Below are 19,606 nucleotides of genomic sequence, written 5' to 3' on the forward strand. Positions count from 1 at the left end.
TCAAAAGATCATACATGACTTTAAATATGGACGATAAATATACAAATTGAAATCTCTACTACTAGTATAGCCTATAATGATCGTGGTCTCTTAAATTCATCCGAGACTTTTTCTGACTCATAATACCCTTGATGAATAATAAAATCAAATGTCTAGATATTTATTAATGAGGACTACTTTGTCTTTTTATGTGTTTATAAATTTTGAGTACCGATATTGTCTTTAAATAAAACAATTGCTTAACACCTTTAAATAGGGCCAATTAGTCTTTTCATGTGGGAGTATATTAGAAAACCAAATCCACACCATTCTCATTTGTACGCATTACTATTAATGTCATTTAATTAGCAATAATTGCATTATTTAATAAACTAAGACTTTAATTACCACAAATAAATACACCAAAGCCTTTCCCACCTCTTTTGCAAACAGTAAAAGAGAGCTCGCTCCTAGATTTGAAACTTTTTCCCAACTTTTTGCTTGCAAATCCCCTGAAAAAGCCACTCTCCTTGAAATCGATAAAATCAGTTTTTTCTTTACCAGATGGATGCGAATTGGGTTAATTGTCGAAAAAGAGGGTTCTCTTTGAATATTACTGAAGACATTGATGGTTGTTTTGACAATTCGTGAACCTCATCCAATGTTGTAATGAAAGCTTAAAAGAATATATTCATTCTTGAGTTCAAGAATACTAATGAACGAGACAAAATGAGTTCCAAAGAGATTCATGTAGAGGAACCCACATATCCCATCTCAAAAACCTTCCCATGTCTTTATCCCTCGCCATCATAATGGAGTAGAAACCACATCGTTATTTTCTATTATTGGTTTTGTTCCTTCTCATTATTGGTAAGATTGTGAATCATGCTTTGGAACCAATACTACTCTCGATTCTTCAAGTTTCTCATCATATTGTTATTTGCAAATATATTCAAAGAAACGTGTATGTTCTTTGATTGTTGACAAACCATTCTTCCTTCTATAACAAATATAATCACGATCTGTTTATTGAATGTTATTTTGCTTTCATTTGTCTCTCTTTTTCACCATTCCCGGTGCAAAAAAAGTCCGGAGCAATGATGGAGAGAAGATGATCTATTAACGGGCTTAATGTCCATTACAAGGAATGGGACATTTCAGTGCAAGAGATTTGTAAAGATAGAAACTATCATCTGAAAATGAGTTTAGATTTCATTCCTGGTATAAAGTTAGATTTAGGGGTTGTTTGTTTTAAGCATTCAGAGGTTCAAAACTTGTTTGTTTTTTTGAAGTAGTTTAAGCATTCAGTAGTACTTTTAGCATTCAAAGATTCAAAGACCAAAATTTCTTCCTCAATCTTTGAATTCTAATACTTGAAACAAAAAGTCCCTTCTTGCCTTTTCTTAAGAACCCATCTACTTTCCTACCTTGACTTTTATGGCTTCAAAATAAGTTCTTCAAAATTTGATGTTGGCGTCACGGGTTTTTTCATTTTTTTGGGTGAATGATATCCACTTTGTTAAAAATAGAATTACATATATATATTCTGAAAATAAACAAAATATGAAAATAAACTGTTAAAATATATTTGTGAAAGCATATTTTAAATAAATTTATTTATCATTTATTTTTTTCGATAATCCATCTCTTCTCCTCAAATATAATATATATTTTGTTTAACAAAAAATCAAGTTAGTGTTTAAAATAGATAGCATGAGTAAAATTGTCCGAATGATTTATATTCAGCCTTCAGAGCCAGGTTATTCTAATATAAAACAAACATGTTTTTTAGAATTCAGCAATCAGCATTTAGCATTCGAGGATGAGCCATTCAAATTCAAAGATTCAAAGATTCATAGGCTCGAAAAAACAAACCACCCCTTAATTTCTTTGTAACTTTCTACTTTAACTCTCCATGTATACGACCTGTTTAGTTTGGTGTGTGCATTTAACATTTCAACGTCTACGTACTGGACTAGATAACTTTGCTCCATGCTTTAATTTTCTGGAGAACTAGATCTTCCCCGTCTTTTTATTAGAGATTAGTCTACTCTTCATTGATCGCGTGCTGCAATTTAATTATCTAGACCATCACTTTTATAGTATTGAATGGAATTTGTTAAATTTTTCCAAGCCATAATTACAACAAAAAAAAAAAAAAAAAATCTTTAATTTGGTAAATTTTGATTTGTTAACTTTGATTATTTTGGTGTGGGTTTTGAGGCAAATGTATTTGGGTATTGGAAAGACGCAAACTTGGTATCGTGGATGATGTGAATTATATTGAGTTTTGTGCTTTTAGATTGGGTTTATTGAATTCAGTTATGGGGATTTCATTTGGTTGGCATAAATGATTATTTGGGGGTATTCTATGAATCATTTGATCGTATTCTATGAGTTCACACTTTTCTTAAATTATGGGTATTAGTTTGATGACTCGGGGGATATGCATTGCAAATTTGGGTTTTGAGTGGTGGTGTCATGGTTTAATTTGGTTATCTTTTGCAGGACCCCTTTGCAGAATGAATGTTTGCAGATTGTAGAGTAACAAAGTGAAACCTGTATTTGCTAGGTATGGTTCACTGTTCAATTATTCATTTTTGTTGTTTGTAGTTATGACATTCAATTACATTTTTTGGGCAATTGCAGCCTACTATACTGATTTTGGTATTGTGCTTTTTTTCATTATAATTAGTTGTTTTTTATTTGCGTGAATTATTTGATTGACAGAAACAAATGTATGGCAAGTATTAACAAATTTGAGGATCCAAGGGTTACTATGCGTCTTGTAGGATTTTATCGATATCTCATGCATGATTCCTATGATATATACAATTACGTTATACCACATGCATAAAAATAAGCAATGAAACAAAGATCGCACCTTGGTCACAAAATTTCAATTTGAAGTTCCAAGCTTTGATCTACGGAGAAGATGTTCTTGACACACTCAAGATCTTCTTCTTCTTAACTTTGCTTCGAGTCAAGTTCCAACCACTTTAACGGAAGCAACCTTTTTTTTTCACGAACCAAGAACCAAGAACTCGACAATGGCTAGGGAGGATACCACCTATGGAATCTCCACAAATTACCGGGCTCTACTTTAGAAAATGTTGGAGGTCGCCATTAAAGGAGAGAGAGCTTTTCTTGTTGTTCAGATTATTAATATGTGAGAGGGTGGGGGTCATTTATAGAGGTTCCCACCTCCTCAATATTGATAGGATAGAGTCCTATACTCATCTAATATCGGATAGGATAGAGTTATATACTCATCTAATATCGATAGGATAGAGTCCTATACTCATCTAATATCGATAGGATAGAGTTATATACTCATCTAATATCCGATAGGATAGAGTCCTATACTCATCTAATATCGATAGGATAGAGTCATATACTCATCTAATATCCGATAGGATAGAATCCTATACTCATCTAATATCTGATAGGATAGAGTCCTATACTCATCTAATATCGATAGGATAGAGTCCTATACTCGGGTTTATCCTTATCTTGGTGGGCGCCTATCCAACCTTATTTCCAACATCTCCCACTTTCGCCCACAACGGCCGAAGAAGGTTTCTAAGAGAAGCATTTAAGTAGAATGCTTAGCCATTTGTGTGTCTCTCACACGGCAAATGGTTCGTGTGACCCTAGCACACGTATCATGATATCTCCGAAGTAGCAAGTCGCAATGAAAAGCACGACCGCGGTGATCTACCATGAAAGTGATCTTAAAGAAGATGAATCCGAAAAACCTAATATCCGGAGAGTGTGTGTATACCCCAAGATCTGTTTGTTTCATCACTTTGACAAATAGCACTCATCCCTATGAGTCCACACCATAAAGTCAAAAACGTATCACATGATTCACAATTATCATCAATTGTCCCGCCGTAGAATCCCAAAGGATTGTGTGATAAACCTTCAGCTTCTTTTACCCTTTGCACGCTAAGTCATTGTTGTCGCGAGTTCTACCAACTTCCCAAGATGCATCCAAATGACCTTTTAGTAAGAGCTTGTGGGGAGCAAACCAAAGTTACGAGTAGTCCTCTTATTTTCTTGACAAGGTCAAAAGTTCAAGGAGGGTACCATTCGATATGTTTTAAACAAAAATATATCAATAGAGCTCACATAGCAAGAATTTTAGGGATATTTCTTTTCTTGCTCTCGGTGGTCAACTATACACATGTTGTGTGAAAACATGTCATGGCAAGAGTATCTAATTTGTTTACTCAACAATAGATATCTGTATGTCCACTCATACCATGCAAGTGTTGTCATCCCTAATGACAATTCCAAGGATACTATGCTCCCACTTGGCAACAACCGCTTGTAGGTTTAGACGTAATCTTCCCTATGAAGCCCTGCTTTCTTCTTATCCAATTATAAGAAGGGGCATGACTCGCCACTAGGTCCACCCTTCCTATAAGGTTTAGTGACTTGTCAAGCTAAACTCCCATCGTTTAAAATGGAAGTGATCGCTCATGTGAGTGAACCAACCAACCCCTATTGACATACATATGAGATGATAAACAATTATAATGAGAATGCAATCGATCCGAAAGAATGCACTTTTATTCATTAAACCATCAAAGTGTTCTTAACATAATCACATCCTCTTTAACCCAAGCATTTTTACATGTGCAAGGAAGAGTTCCTTTGGAATAGGTTTGGTCAGTGGATCCGCAACCATCTGATCAGTGGATATATGTTGTAGAACCACTTTCTTTTTCGGTATCATTTGTCGTACGTAGTGGTATTTTAACTCTATATGCTTGGTTCTTCCATGGTACTTTGGATCTTTAGCATATGCAAGAGCAGCCATGCTTGTCGATCCGGATGAACCGGTTCAAGAAATTTGAGAACACCGACAAGTGTTTGATGAATCGTCGAGCACACACCGACCTCGTGTGGCGGAGCAACATGCATATATTTCGGCTTCCATAGTTGAAAGTGCTATGGAAGTTTGCTTGTCGCTCCAGATATAGCACCTCCATTCATTATGTAGGTATATCCCGAAGTTGACTTCCTCTCAAGGTCAAGGTCTCCACCGGTCGCATCGGAGTACCCAATCGCTTTTAAGATTCCCTTGGTAGACAAGTGAGTAGTCCACGGTGCCTTTTAGATACCTCATTATCTTCTTGACACCTTCCAATTAATGCGGTAACCCGAGGATTTGTTTGGAACCTTGATACTAACCTAACTGCATAGCAGATGTCCGCCTTGTACACAACATTGCATACATAAGGCTTCCGACCGCTTGGGTATGGTACATTTTTCATAACCCGAAGTTTCAAGAGGATTCTTGGGAGACATTTTAGAACTCAAAGACTCTCCTAGACTTCTTGGGAGATCCACTTGCTTACAATCACCATGTTGAATCTTTCCAAAACCTTCTTGATATATGTCTCCCGAGACAAAGATAACAAAGCGTTTGGGCCAATGATCACGAAGTTATTTTAACTCCTAAGACATAACTTGCTTCACCCATGTCCTTCATTTTTCAAGTTTAATGACAACCACTCCTTAGTGGAATTTATCAATGCCTTATTGTTACCGCTAACAAAATGTCATCCACATATAGAGATAGAATCACAAAACCATTTTTAGATGTCTTGACATATACGAATGGTCCTCATTTACCATTTCGAATTTGTCTTGAAGCATTGCTTCATGGAATCTCGATTCCAATCGCCTCCTAGAGGCCTGTTTTAAAACCATATATGGATCTGTTTCGGTTTACACACTTTGTGTTCCCGACCCTTGATTGAAAAACCGGTGGGTTGATCCATACAGATTTCCTCTTGTAATTCTCCATTGAGAAAAGCAGTTTTGACATCCATCCGTAAAAGCTCTAAATCTAAATGGGCAACCATTGACAAGAGGAGACGTATGGAGGCAAATCTCACTACTTGGTGAGAAGGTGTCCTCATAGTCTATTCCTTCTTTTGGGTGTAACCTTTTGCAACAAGCCTAGCTTTGAATTTGTCTATGTTCCTTCCGTGCATTTTTCTTGATCTTGAGAACCCACTTGTTCCCAATAGATCTCCCCGTTTGGAGGTAGATCAACTAAGTCCCATACTTTGTTTTTCTTCATCGACTCCATTCTTCCTTCATAGCTTCCATCCACTTACTTTGTATTGACCCGTAAATAGCCTCCTCCTTGAACGCGTTTTAGGTTCATCGATATTTCGTAAGTGCATTGGTCATATTTATCTCCCTTCAATCTCAAACCGACGTTTGGGGATATGGCCTCTAACACTCTTACGAGGTTGGGATTGATCAATCATTTGACCAATGCCATTGTTACTAGAATCGGGGTTGATGAAAGTTTCATCTTCGCCTTTGTTCATCGCCAGCTATAAGGTTATCAACTTCAGAAAGTTGTATATCCTTATCAACCTCACCCCTCATTGGGTATTGATCCTCTAAGAATCTGACGCGTTACGTGCTTCTATTTCTGTGACATGCCCTTGAGTATCCTCCCTAGGAAGACATACCCCTTAGAAGTCTCAATCAGATCTTATAAAGATACACTTCTTTCCAGAGCACTCAACTTTCCAAATTCTCGATTTTGAGAAGTGACAAAGGCCGCACACCCCATGGTCTAAGGTAGTTCAAAACGGGTTGTCTACCGTCCATAGTTCATAGGTGTTTTGTCAACAGTTTTGAAGGAACTAGGTTAAGTTAAGTATGTCTGCTAACAATGCATCACCCCCAAAATGAGATAGGCAAGTTGATAAGAGCCCAAAACTGTAGTTTTAACCCCTTAATAATCATACCTGTTAGACCAATTATGTGAATAATAAGTAAGAGTTAATACTGATTACGTGTTTTATGCATTTCAGGGCTTCAAAGTCCATTATGTGCGAAATGTGCCACTTTAGCGAGATAAAGGAGCAAAAGTCAGCTGAGAACTTCCGAATGCCATATCTTTGGACTCAGACCTCGGAATTGGACCTACCTTATGTCAAAACGACCGGCTCGGAAAGAGCTTTGCAATGGTCCAAGCCTTGACCCAATCAGAGGAGCAGAAGTGGACGAAAAGTCTGTGGAAGCCAACTGCAGCTGAAGAGGCCTTTTTGGGATCGAAGACTGGGTTTTGGCCCGATTCTTCGCCCAAAACATGGCTCCAAGCCCATGCACGAATTTTGGATCTAGATGTATAAAAACAAAAGCTTAGCTATTTGTTAATGGTAGATAGTTAGGTTAGAAAATAAATTAGGTTAGAATAAGAAAAGTAGCCATTAAACCTTAGTTCTAGATCTAGTTTCAGATTAATTAATTAGTTTTTATTCTTGCTTTAAATTCAGTATTAAATTATTGTTATTGATTTCATTAGATAAATAAATTAGTGTTCTTGATAATCTTGTTCATTTCCTTTACTTAAATTAGTTTAATTCTTAGATTCAATAGTTGTCTTTATTAGATTGAAATAATTCTTGCATGAGTAATTGCTATTAAGGTTTAAATTTAGCAAGTTTCAATCTTTATATTATGTTTAGTTTAGATTCAATGGGAAATGTTAGTTTGATGACTCAAGGCTAAAACCTCCATTGTAGGGGTTGATGAAGCCTTGATGAAAACTTAGTGGTTAGTATAGAATTGGTTGTAGATTCTATTCCACTCTAGAAGGTCGTGTTTAAGCCATGAGAATGGGTGGACGACCTCACATGCTAGTTAGTATTCTAGAAAATGCCACGAACACTAGGGATTAGAACTCAAAATTCTCACCGTAAGAACGTGAGAATTGAGATACAACATTCTACGCCAGGTTGTTAAGTTGGATTCGAGGTGGAATCAATCCCCAATTCCTTATCATAGAGTCCAGTTAGTATTTCTCTGTAGTTGAATCATTTATATATGCTAGTATAAATTGAATCCGTAGTATAATCATAGAATAGATATTTCATATAACACATCACTCTCACCATTGTTCTTTGGGTTTGATAAGTTGAATTCTATTTAGTCTTGATAGATTGAGAGTGGAACGAATCCTTACTTGTTGTATTGCATGATTATGTTTTGAGAGTAAGAAGAATTGATTTAAACGTAAGAACGGTAGGATTTCGTATTAGTGTTCTTGTAACATTAATATTAGGATACTATTGTTTTTACGGGTTATCAAATGGCGCTGCTGCCATCTTAATCTCGTTCAAGACAAGAATTCAATTGCTTGAATCCAAGGGGCAATCCCCCATTCTCTACCCACCCACCCTTTTAATTTTTCATTCTTATTTCTTGAATTTTCGAAATCGCTCAATCGCTTTCGCATAGGGGCCGCGGATTCACGAGAGAAAAATATCAAGCGGTGAAGATTTTTGGAGTAAAGATATAAAAGGCCTAAAACTTGAAAACCCTCGATGATACCATGCTTGAGCGACCCGCCTTTATTCAATTTGTAATTTCAACTTACCTTGACCCGCCAACCCGCTACTACCCGCTACCAATAACAAGGAAAATTCATCCCAATGTTCCCAATTTTCATAGGTAAATGCATATTTTATTCCTTAAAGTTATTTAGTGTTTCTAACTTGTTAAATACACTCAAATCGCGTATACAAGACGCTATTCAGAAGTTTAAGCAAGGAGGCATTCAGTACTCCTTCTTTCACTCCTTGTTTCTTCTCGTCGAGGAGTTTTAATTCTAGTATAATCAGGCTTGTTTTCTTAAAACGAAATACCACACGCCTATCTAGAAATGTATGCTTAGAGTTGTGGTTGCATATTAATTGCTCTATAATATATTTGAAAACCAATATGGCATATCAATATGTAGACCAACAATCATATGATAATTATGCAAACCCTTCACCATGTTCATACTGTGGTAGTCCCCACCATTGGGCTTCTCAATGCCCATCATATCAAGAGCAATCTTGTAATTATTATGGGAACCCTTCACCATGTTCATGTTGTGGTAGTCCCGATCATTGGGGCTTCAATGCCCATCATATCAAGAGCAATCTTGTAATTATTATGGGAACCCTTCACCATGTTCATGTTGTGGTAGTCCCGACCATTGGGCTTCAATGCCCATCATATCAAGAGTCCGAGCCTACTATAGGATATAATAATAATTATGAGCCTCAATTTTCAAATTTTTATAGTGACTCATATAATCAAGAGTTTTCTAGTCATCCAAACTATTCATGTAATTCCACCAATGACTATCAAACACCATACCAACCGCACCCACACCACCAAGCTTCACCTCAGCTAACAACATTCGATGAAATGATGGCCCAAAACAAATTAATAATTCAGAAATAAACCGAAACCTAAAGATACTAGGTTCACCTACGCCCGGACATTTCTACCATGCCGGATCGACACTATTCCCATAACTAACCCAAATAACCTAGTTCACACCTACCCTACATTTCATGAACCATTACCTTCCAAGACCCTCCCATTAACCATGATATTAACTCCACACCCCACCTGGATGAGGAAATTCTTGTAGATCTACTCTTTAGGACTAGTTTCGGATGACCACTCAAACTTGAGCGATGTCTCCGGTGGAACTTCCCAATCGATCCACCGATGATGAATTTAATGATTACACTTTAGAAGATATTTATAAAGATGTGACGAAGGAAGAATTTGATAACTATTGGCATTCTCGTAATATGGACCCTCCTGTTGAGCATGTCCAGGCCTTTGAGTTTGCAAACCGCACTCGGCTGGATGATGTCTCGACACATTCGAATGAGGCCATTGAGGATACTTGTAGTGTTTTAGAGGAAGATGGTAAGGACATGGAGATTAACAATTCAAATCTAAGGCATGAACAAGTTAATGTGCAAGAAAACGAGGAAGTTACATCTTTAGAGCAATGTGAATCTCAATTCAGTTTAGCAGCTGAGGAAATAACAATGGAAGAAATAGAGGAAAATCTTAAAGATAAAGCCATGAACCACAACCTTGTGGATTCAGCTAAGCCAGAAGTAGAGTTCTTAAGAGCATGTGAGGATCCACTACCCGATGAACCACCAACCAACCACCATCCACCTAAGTTACCACCTCCTATAATCCAACCATCTACCATAACTAAGTCATCCATTCACCTACCATTTAAAAGGAACCTCGATTTTGCCCTTGAGCCAATTGCCTCAGAGACCATCTATAATTTTTTCAACCCTCACAGTGAAGAGTGTTTGCCTAGCACACATTCCCCTGAGCACACCATGCCGGTAATTGAGAGCCACGCTTACACCGAGTATAGGGAAAAACCTAGTTTGTCTTATTTTTCTTCATCTGAGCTTAATGAAAGACACCAGGATCCACACTTCATTCCCTTCTTACCTAAAGTATCAATAATTCATCTTTCGGGTCATTTCAACTATTTAAAACAACAATCACATGATGGTTTGCATATATGCTTTGATATGTTGCATAAGTTTTCATTCATTCGCTTACATGTTTGCTTCCAATTATACAATATTATTCTGTTTGGGGGTGCATTTAGTATCATGTTTTTATGGCTAGACCCCCAACTCTTCCGACTATTTGTTTATAGTTAACCACGCATCATCCACTTTGTGGCACCCCAGTTTCATGCTTGTTTGGGGGTGTGCACAGTCTAGGGGAATCTGACGTAAAATGACCCCACATTAAGTCTCGGGAATCTGACTTTAAAAGACCCACATTTTAAAACAAATTTTTACAAACCTGTTTTCAAAAATTTGTTTGGGGGTGGGGTGTTTGGTTTTTCCATTCTTGATCACCCAAATTCCTATTCTTACCCCCACCTCGCTCCCTTGAAGAGTAGCTAGATTTCATCTTGCTTGTTGTTTTGATGTTGTTTTTTTTTTTATTATTTTTAGTAGATAAGATGTTACGATTGTTAAATTCCGTAGTTAACTTTGAATTTGGTAGTTAAATGTTGTTTGAATTTCAATTTTAATATAATGTTGTTCTTTTCAAATTGTGCATGGATTTTATTGTTAATCCCACCTTCCCGAATTGTTTGGGGGTGGTATTATTTATTATATCATGATTTGTAGAAAATCCTCCATTTTAGAGTTTGTCTTGGAGTCAGAGTTGAAAATTAGGCCGATATCGGCATATCTATGATTTTTTGTAGTGGTAGCATGATATATAGGAGAGTTTAGAAGTTACTATTCTAAACCAAGTTTAAGAGATACCAGGGTTGTTAGGAAATCAAAACTATGGATAGTTTCCGCTTTCGGTTTGGCGCTTTTTAGTTCCGAAATTGCCTTTAAAAACAATTTGGCAACTTGCCGATTCGCTTTGGAAACCCGTAACCTATTTAAACTTCCATCTTTCTACACTCACAACCCACACTACACCCCACAATCATCTCTCACTTTTCACTCCAAGCTTTTTCTTCTTGTTTCTCTTGTCAACTCGCCAGTTTTACGAAGGCCGCCTTCAGCTTCTGAGGCCCCCGCTTCTCTACACTTTTGTCGAATTTTGTTCGAGCTACCGCCAGGCTTCAAGCAGAGCGACTCGCCCTAAAACACTGTAAATCAAAAATCTCAGAAGGCTACGCTTCAAGCCAGCCGACCACGCCAAACACCGTAATTTCAAAACCTAAAGAGCGACTCGCCATTTATACGAAGCGCCTCTCCTCCGCAAAACGCGATTTTCAAATTTTCAGAGGGTCATTCCAGGATTTTTGTGGAGCTATTCAATGAGTTATTGTGATGACATCTCCTACAATAATACCGTAACAGTCTTTCAAAGATTTGTTTCAAAGCACTACTTATGGTGCTTGGTTTCGCGAGGTGATCACACACGTAGGCTGGGAACCGCTTATGGTTCTTGCTAGCATTTGTTCTTGGACTTGCCATGCCCACTGAAATACAAGACCCATGATGCTATTGGGTAGATAATATGCATGTCTACACTTATGACTTTTTGCATGAGGCTTATGGGTCCGACATTTTCCGTGTAGAGGACCAAGGGACATATAATGTAGCCCTTGGTAGCTTGTCCCTTAATGTGATACGGTAATGTTCTTTATCATGCTAAACATATTAGGGGGGTGACATTTTTCTTCTGCGAATGATGCCACTTGGCGATGTTTTCCTTGCTTTAGCTGAGGAACCCCTGCTATATGACCTTCCTAAGACCTTAATGTCTAGTTTAGCACGAGCCCATAGCATGAGGCATAAGTATCTTCTTATGCATGCCTATATTAGTTGTCGTATTATACTATGTTTCTTCCCTGTTTTTTGTGCCCGTTTCACGGACTGGGTTGGGGTCGACATTGTGAGACCCACCAATTGTATTATCCGATCTTTCCGTGCAATGACTTGGCAAGGGTGGAGGATATATACAACCTCATCAGGTTGCACCTTACACCCCATCCGACCAAGTGGCGCTTAATAGGTTAGCAATCATAGATGATAAATGGCGTGAAGCATGGCAAATTATAATGGCATGGCAGGATGCGAAGGAACCCGCTTTATATAGAAGAGGAGGATGACGAAAACGCCGGAGTGGAGGTAAGTTTTAGTTTCAGTTAGTGTCCGCTTATGTCCCAAGCAATTTATTTCTTGTTAACCCCATAATGGATGGAACTCTTATAGAGTTGCGTCGCCTTTACTTTTTCTATATTAGTATGTTATAACCTTGTTTTGCAGATGTTCCGAATTTCACGCGTTTCCATGGTATTTTTCCTACCCTCTCTATTTAAATACTTTGAGGACAAAGCATGTTTTGTGTTTGGGGGCATAGAAACACGCGTGTAATTAAGGCATCCGTTAGGATATAGAAATGTATAATATGCATTTGTTTTCAAGTTAAAAATTTCAAAAATATAAATAAATAAGTTTATGCTATACACTTAGGAATATTGGTATTGTTTTCTTTCTCTATGCTCTTAACAATCTAGATGTCTCACATAGCTTTTGCATCGTAATAATTGTTAGAAACTTAGGTTAATATGTAGGTAATAATCTTTGCATCTATCTATAAATATATTACATGAGTATCTATGATTGTTAGCGAAGAAGTTTCAAATCTAGGATAGAGTACTTATTCTACAAATCCTGTGAGAATATAGCCTAAAGCCTTATATGAGCGAAACATTTGAGAAATAACACAAGGGAGGAGAAGTAAAATCCGGATAGAGAAATCACACGTCCCACTTGCTTGATCACTATGCCATATCCTAAGCGAGAATTTAGGCCTTTTTGGATCGATATAGCCGTAAATTCAAACCTATGAATTATTTTCCGCTAGTCGCCACTCGAGCCTTTTCTTTAGCCTTCCATACACCACAATTCCTTTCCACTGGGTACAAAACAAAACAAAAAAAAAAAAAAAAAAGAATAAATCAACCTACCCAATTTAGAATAAGTCTGAGAATAGAATGAGTGAAGAAAGAAAAAGAGAAAAACCTGTGTAAACAAAAATTAGTAGTTGCTTCAGAAAAAGAAAAGAAGTTTCCATCCAAAGAAAAAAAAAAAAAAAAAAGAAAAAAAAAATAGAAATAAATAAAAACTCCAAAAATAGAATAAAGGGAGTCAAAAGCCAAAGAAAAGAAAAAGAAAAATATGGCTAAGGATGGAAACAAAGTATAGAAGCAAAAGAAAATAACAAGGTTTTCTCTAAGTTACATAATATGAAGACTCTATTATCTCAGACTTGTCCTTTGTGAATATCCATTTCCTTCCTTCTTAAACCATCTCCTAATCCCCGCAACACCTAATAAAGACCTCTAGCTCAATTAGGAATAGGTTAGTGTGATAGTAAGTGGCGTGATGTGTTTGATCGACCCGGCTTCCTTGTTGTCATTGAGATTGTAAGGTAAAAGTGTGCCCACCGCACACCGGAGTAGCTTAAACTTGAGTGGAAAAATCAGAGGGTTTTGTCTTGACATTTATGTGAGGACCTACTTAAGGACGCTTATTCGAAGTTTTCATAAACGGACCTGCTATTACATTTCATAGATTACTCATTGTTATATGTTTATTTTAGATGATTGATTATTATGCATATATTAGCTTAGGGTTCCGACCGGGTTATTCTTATGTAATTGCTAGAGAGATGTATAGATAGTTGAGCATGAATAAGGAAACAATAGTTTTATTTTCTTAGTCGTTGAAGATAGATGAAGTTTGTGAGTACCTTCATCGAAAAACTCTCACGAGGCTATAACTCGTCCACTAGGGAATTCCTAGTGGTTTAAGGCCTTGTTGCATATGGTCAATGCAATCGCACTCAGCGAAACGAGAGTAGTTAGAACTCCATTTTTGGTCACTTATTCTAATTTCTCATCTTTGCTTTGAGGACAAGCAAAATGTCTTTGTTTGGGGTGGTTTGATAAGAGCCCAAAACTGTAGTTTTAACCCCTTAATAATCATACTTGTTAGACCAATTATGTGAATAATAAGTAAGAGTTAATACTGATTACGTGTTTTTATGCATTTCAGGCTTCAAAGTCCATTATGTGCGAAATGTGCCACTTTAGCGAGATAAAGGAGCAAAAGTCGAGAACTTCCTAATGCCATATCTTTGGACTCGGACCTCTGAATTGGACCTACCTTATGTCAAAACGACCGCTCGAAAGAACTTTGCAATGGTCCAAGCCTTGACCCAATCAGAGGAGCAGAAGTGGACGAAAAGTCTGTGGAAGACAACTGCAGCTGAAGAGGCCTTTTGGATTTGAAGACTGGGTTTGGGCCCCGATTCTCCGCCCAAAACATGGCTCCAAGCCCATGCACGAATTTTGGATCTAGATGTATAAAAACAAAAGCTTAGCTCTTTGTTAATGGTAGATAGTTAGGTTAGAAAATAAATTAGGTTAGAATAAGAAAAGTAGCCATTAAACCTTAGTTCTAGATCTAGTTTCAGATTAATTAATTATTTTTATTCTTGCTTTAAATTCAGTATTAAATTATTGTTATTGATTTCATTAGATAAATAAATTAGTGTTCTTGATAATCTTGTTCATTTCCTTTACTTAAATTAGTTTAATTCTTAGATTCAATAGTTGTCTTTATTAGATTGAAATAATTCTTGCATGAGTAATTGCTATTAAGGTTTAAATTTAGCAAGTTTCAATCTTTATATTATGTTTAGTTTAGATTCAATGGGAAATGTTAGTTTGATGACTCAAGGCTAAAACCTCCATTAGAGGGGTTGATGAAGCCTTGATGAAAACTTAGTGGTTAGTATAGAATTGGTTGTAGATTCTATTCCACTCTAGAAGGTCGTGTTTCGCCATGAGAATGGGTGGACGACCTCACATGCTAGTTAGTATTCGGTAGAAATGCCACGAACACTAGGGATTAGAACTCAAAATTCTCGCCGTAAGAACGTGAGAATTGAGATACAACATTCTACGCTAGGTTGTTAAGTTGGATTCGAGGTGGAATCAATCCCCCTAATTCCTTATCATAGAGTCCAGTTAGTATTTCTGTAGTTGAATCATTTATATATGCTAGTATAAATTGAATCCGTAGTATAATCATAGAATAGATATTTCATATAACACATCACTCTCACCATTGTTCTTTGGGTTTGATAAGTTGAATTCTATTTAGTCTTGATAGATTGAGAGTGGAACGAATCCTTACTTGTTGTATTGCATGATTATGTTTTGAGAGTAAGAAGAATTGATTTAAACGTAAGAACGGTAGGATTTCGTATTAGTGTTCTTGTAACATTAATATTAGGATACTATTGTTTTTACGGGTTATCACAAGTTAGCCTGAGCCATCATAGATCTAACCATGTCCAGCAGGGTTCTATTCCTTCTCTCAGAGACACCATTCTGCTGAGGGGTATAAGGAATAGTTAGCTGTCTAGCTATACCCTTATTTTCACAGAGTTCCTTAAACTCATCAGAAAGATATTCACGTCCGCGGTCAGTTCTTAAGGCCTTTATTGTCCTATCAAGTTGATTCTCAACTAAGTTCTTGTACTTTTTAAAATAGTCCAAGGCGCCGATTTGTGAGACATCAAGTACACGGTCCCATAATCGTATAGTCATCTGTGAAGGTAATGAAATACAAAGCCCCATGCCTTGTCATTACATTCATTGGTCCACGATGTCCGAGTGAATAAGTTGTAAAGGATAAGTTGCCCTTTGGGCTTTCCCAAAAGGTTTCTTGGTGGCTTTTCCAAAGCAAGACAACTTTCACGTGTTTTCCATTTTAACAGAGGTTAAGTTACCTAATAACCCTCCCTTGCTAAGCGGTCTATCCTATTGTGTCCAATATGTCCTAGTCTAGCATGCCACAATTGGCAACCAACCATTTTAGACATAAAACTTCAGTTTGTGCTAAGTGTAATGTCATAAAAGAATTCATTAAATAAGCATGACCTATCAAACCGTTATTTAAAGATATCTCAAGCGAAGTTCTCGGGAAAAAATTAAACACATAGGATTCTTGAAGTAATTTCAAAACCGATAAAAGATTTCTCCTAATTGAGGGTACAAAGAGTACTTCTTCAATAAGGATGGATCTCCCACCACTAAAAATCCAACCTACAAGTGCCCATGCCCAAAACATCGCAACACTTTGGTTTCCCATGTGGACTCTCCGAAGTTCCTTGTGGAAGTTTCCTGAAATCTTCAAATAGGGACCTATCCCGCTTATGTGGTCTGTCGTCTTCTTTGAATCTACAATCCAATATTGTGATGAATCGACAAAGATGACAATATTTATCACATTGACAAGATTTTAAAGTAAAACTCACCTCGGAGAAGGACATGCCCTAGCATAGTGTCCCATCGATGACAACGGAAGCATTCAACACTAGTCATGTCTATCGACTTCCTAGGTTTCTTTTGTCGTGGGTTAGGCTTGGCCTTTTCCTTTGCCTTTCCCTTTTCCACTTTTCTTGTTCCAAGGAGCCTTCCTCTTTTTGGAGTTGACAACATTTGCTTCAGGTTTGAACAACGTGGCTTTTCATTGAGAAGCCTTTGTTCCTCAAGCTCACATTTCCTTTGCACCTGTGCAAAGTTTGTGATATTGTCGTCATCGTCCAAGATAAGACGAAAATTGTTCCCAAGTTTTAGGTAAAGACCTAATGACAAACTTTGAATTTGTTTTGTTCATTTGACAGACCTGTCCCGCTTGGGCTAACTTCAAAGAACCATGTTTCTCATCACCGCGCAATGTTGTGTCATAGAGGTATGGGGCAGCTTGATAAATTTGTCAAAGCTCATTTGTAGCCTCCTCACACCGCAAAGAGTCGCATTCCCCAAGGTCCGCTTTTACTGCTTCCCATAGCTCTTTTGCGATCCAAGGCCATCATACCGCATCATGAAGTCATTCCTCATGGTGCCAAGTATGGCAATGGGCAACATTATCTTTGCTTGTATACTCATTGTACTTTTTAAGTACAACAAGATAAGCAGCTTGTGTTAATCCTTCAAATGTGTAGGTTCTCATCTTGTCTCGCTTATTACATCAATGACCTTCCTATCTGCCAGAATTAGCCTAACTTTCCTAGACCAAAGTTCGTAATTTTATCGTTTAACAAGTCCTTTTCGTGTAGCATCGCGAACGGGATTTTCCATCGGGTGCCATTCTATCAAGTTTGAATTCCAAAAATAAGATACTACTTAATAAGAATCATCTCTTAAATTTAAATCTAAGTAATCCACATTTTCACATATGAGATGATCATGATAATCTACTAGCATGATTCTAGCCATTAAATAAAATCAATGCATTTGACTATCAATAACATAGAATATGCAAAAATCTACTACTTAAATTTCCATTTCATAAAATTGTTTCTACAAAAAGAGTTTCCTATCTTTCAAAAAAATGTAGAACTAAACAGAGCTAGTCAACCATGAACCTAGAAGCTTCCCGGGTGCCTGTGGGGAGTCATCCTCATCCTCACAAATCACTATCACCCATTCGAAAATTACTAGCCACTTCCTCTGTTTCCCGTGAGGTGGGAAAATAAACCACGATGACACATCATATGGATTTGGTTCCTTAGCATCGTCCCCATAATCGATGTAGGAGAGATTTAAGTGGTCGAGCCTCATTCCTATCTCCTCATAGGACTGGGCTCTTTGGTGTATATTCTCGGTGATGGTGGCTCTGTCTCTATCTTATCGATTTCAAGACAAGAGGGCTCAAAGTTCTCCTATATTGCTTTGCAGTCATGCGTTTCTTGGAAGCCCGTCTCCCAAGATCTGGTTCAGTTTTCCTACAAGTTTCGGGTCTATGTGACTTAGGCATTGTGCCTTAGTTTTCATATGACCGTTGATAGAAAACAAACAATTTTATATACATGCAATAGTAAAAATCCAGATTCAAATAATTACTGCATGGTAAAAATAAACATCCTAATGTCAATTTTTAATCATGGAAAAATACATGTGAAAAAATCCTAAAATTTCTAGAGAAATAATCTCATAAATAAATTTCCATGTAAAAATTTCTAAGAAAAAAAATTTCCTAGAAAAAAATTTCCACTAATTATTTCCCATAAATAATTTATTTTGCAAAAAAAATTAAGCAATATCTAATTAATTTTAAACAACCTAATTATTTAAAAATTAATTAAAAGATTTTGAAAAAACCACAGTTTTTCAAAATTGTAGATCACAAGATCAAAACCGCAAACAAAAGCATGCAAACCATGGAAAACTGGCTCTGATACCAATGTAGGATTTTATCGATATCTCATGCATGATTCCTATGATATATACAATTACGTTATACCACATGCATAAAATAGCGCAGTGAAACAAAGATCGTACCTTGGTCACGCGACTTTTCAATTTGAAGTTCCAAGCTTTGATCTACGAGGAGAAGATGTTCTTGACACACTCAAGATCTTCTTCTTCTTAACTTTGCTTCGAGTCAAGTTCCAACCACCTAATCCGAAGCAACCTTTTTTTTTTTCACGAACCAAGAACCAAGAACTAACAATGGCTAGGGAGGATACCACCTATGGAATCTCCACAAATTCATCGGGCTTCTACTTTAGAAAATGTTGGAGGTCGCCATTAAAGGAGAGAGAGCTTTTCTTGTTGTTCGATTATTAATATGTGAGAGGTGGGGGTCTATTTATAGAGGTTCCCACCTCCTCAATATTGGATAGGATAGAGTCCTATACTCATCTAATATCGATAGGATAGAGTTATATACTCATTTAATATCTGATAGGATAGAGTCCTATACTCATCTAATATCAGATAGGATAGAGTTATATACTCATCTAATATCTGATAGGATAGAGTCCTATACTCATCTAATATCAGATAGGATAGAGTCATATACTCATCTAATATCTGATAGGATAGAATCCTATACTCATCTAATATCTGATAGGATAGAGTCCTATACTCATCTAATATCAGATAGGATAGAGTCCTATACTCAGTGGTTTATCCTTATCTTGGTGGGCGTCTATCCAACCTTATTTCCAACACGTCTGCTGCAAAAACAATAAAAAACAAATGAAAGTGTAGGGTGAGATTAAATTGTTGACATGTCTTTCTCTTCCCTTAATCAGGCAGAGAAGCAGTTGAGACGATGACAGCCATTGGTCCTGGATTAACTGGAAGGAGCGTTGGAGATGTTGTTGCTTATGGGGGAAATCCAATGGGTTCATACAATCAAGAACGATCCTTCCCCGCAAGTGCCATGGTGTCTCCCCCATCTTCTATAGA

The 19,606-nt window shown here is 37.0% G+C and overlaps 1 protein-coding gene and 1 long non-coding RNA gene across 3 annotated transcripts in view; both read left to right on the forward strand.

Moving 5' to 3' along the window:
- Positions 1 to 19,606, forward strand: part of LOC147484484 (uncharacterized) — an 85,055-nt gene that overhangs the window by 18,026 nt on the left and 47,423 nt on the right. The gene's annotated exons all lie outside the window — the stretch shown is intronic.
- Positions 1,075 to 19,560, forward strand: LOC147484486 (uncharacterized). The gene is made up of 3 exons (XR_015203648.1): positions 1,075 to 1,200; positions 2,488 to 2,551; positions 19,450 to 19,560. It is a non-coding gene; the product is annotated as an uncharacterized LOC147484486 (long non-coding RNA).

This window comes from Coptis chinensis, chromosome 8, assembly GCF_015680905.1.
Source record: "Coptis chinensis isolate HL-2020 chromosome 8, ASM1568090v1, whole genome shotgun sequence".
Taxonomy (NCBI): domain Eukaryota; kingdom Viridiplantae; phylum Streptophyta; class Magnoliopsida; order Ranunculales; family Ranunculaceae; genus Coptis; species Coptis chinensis.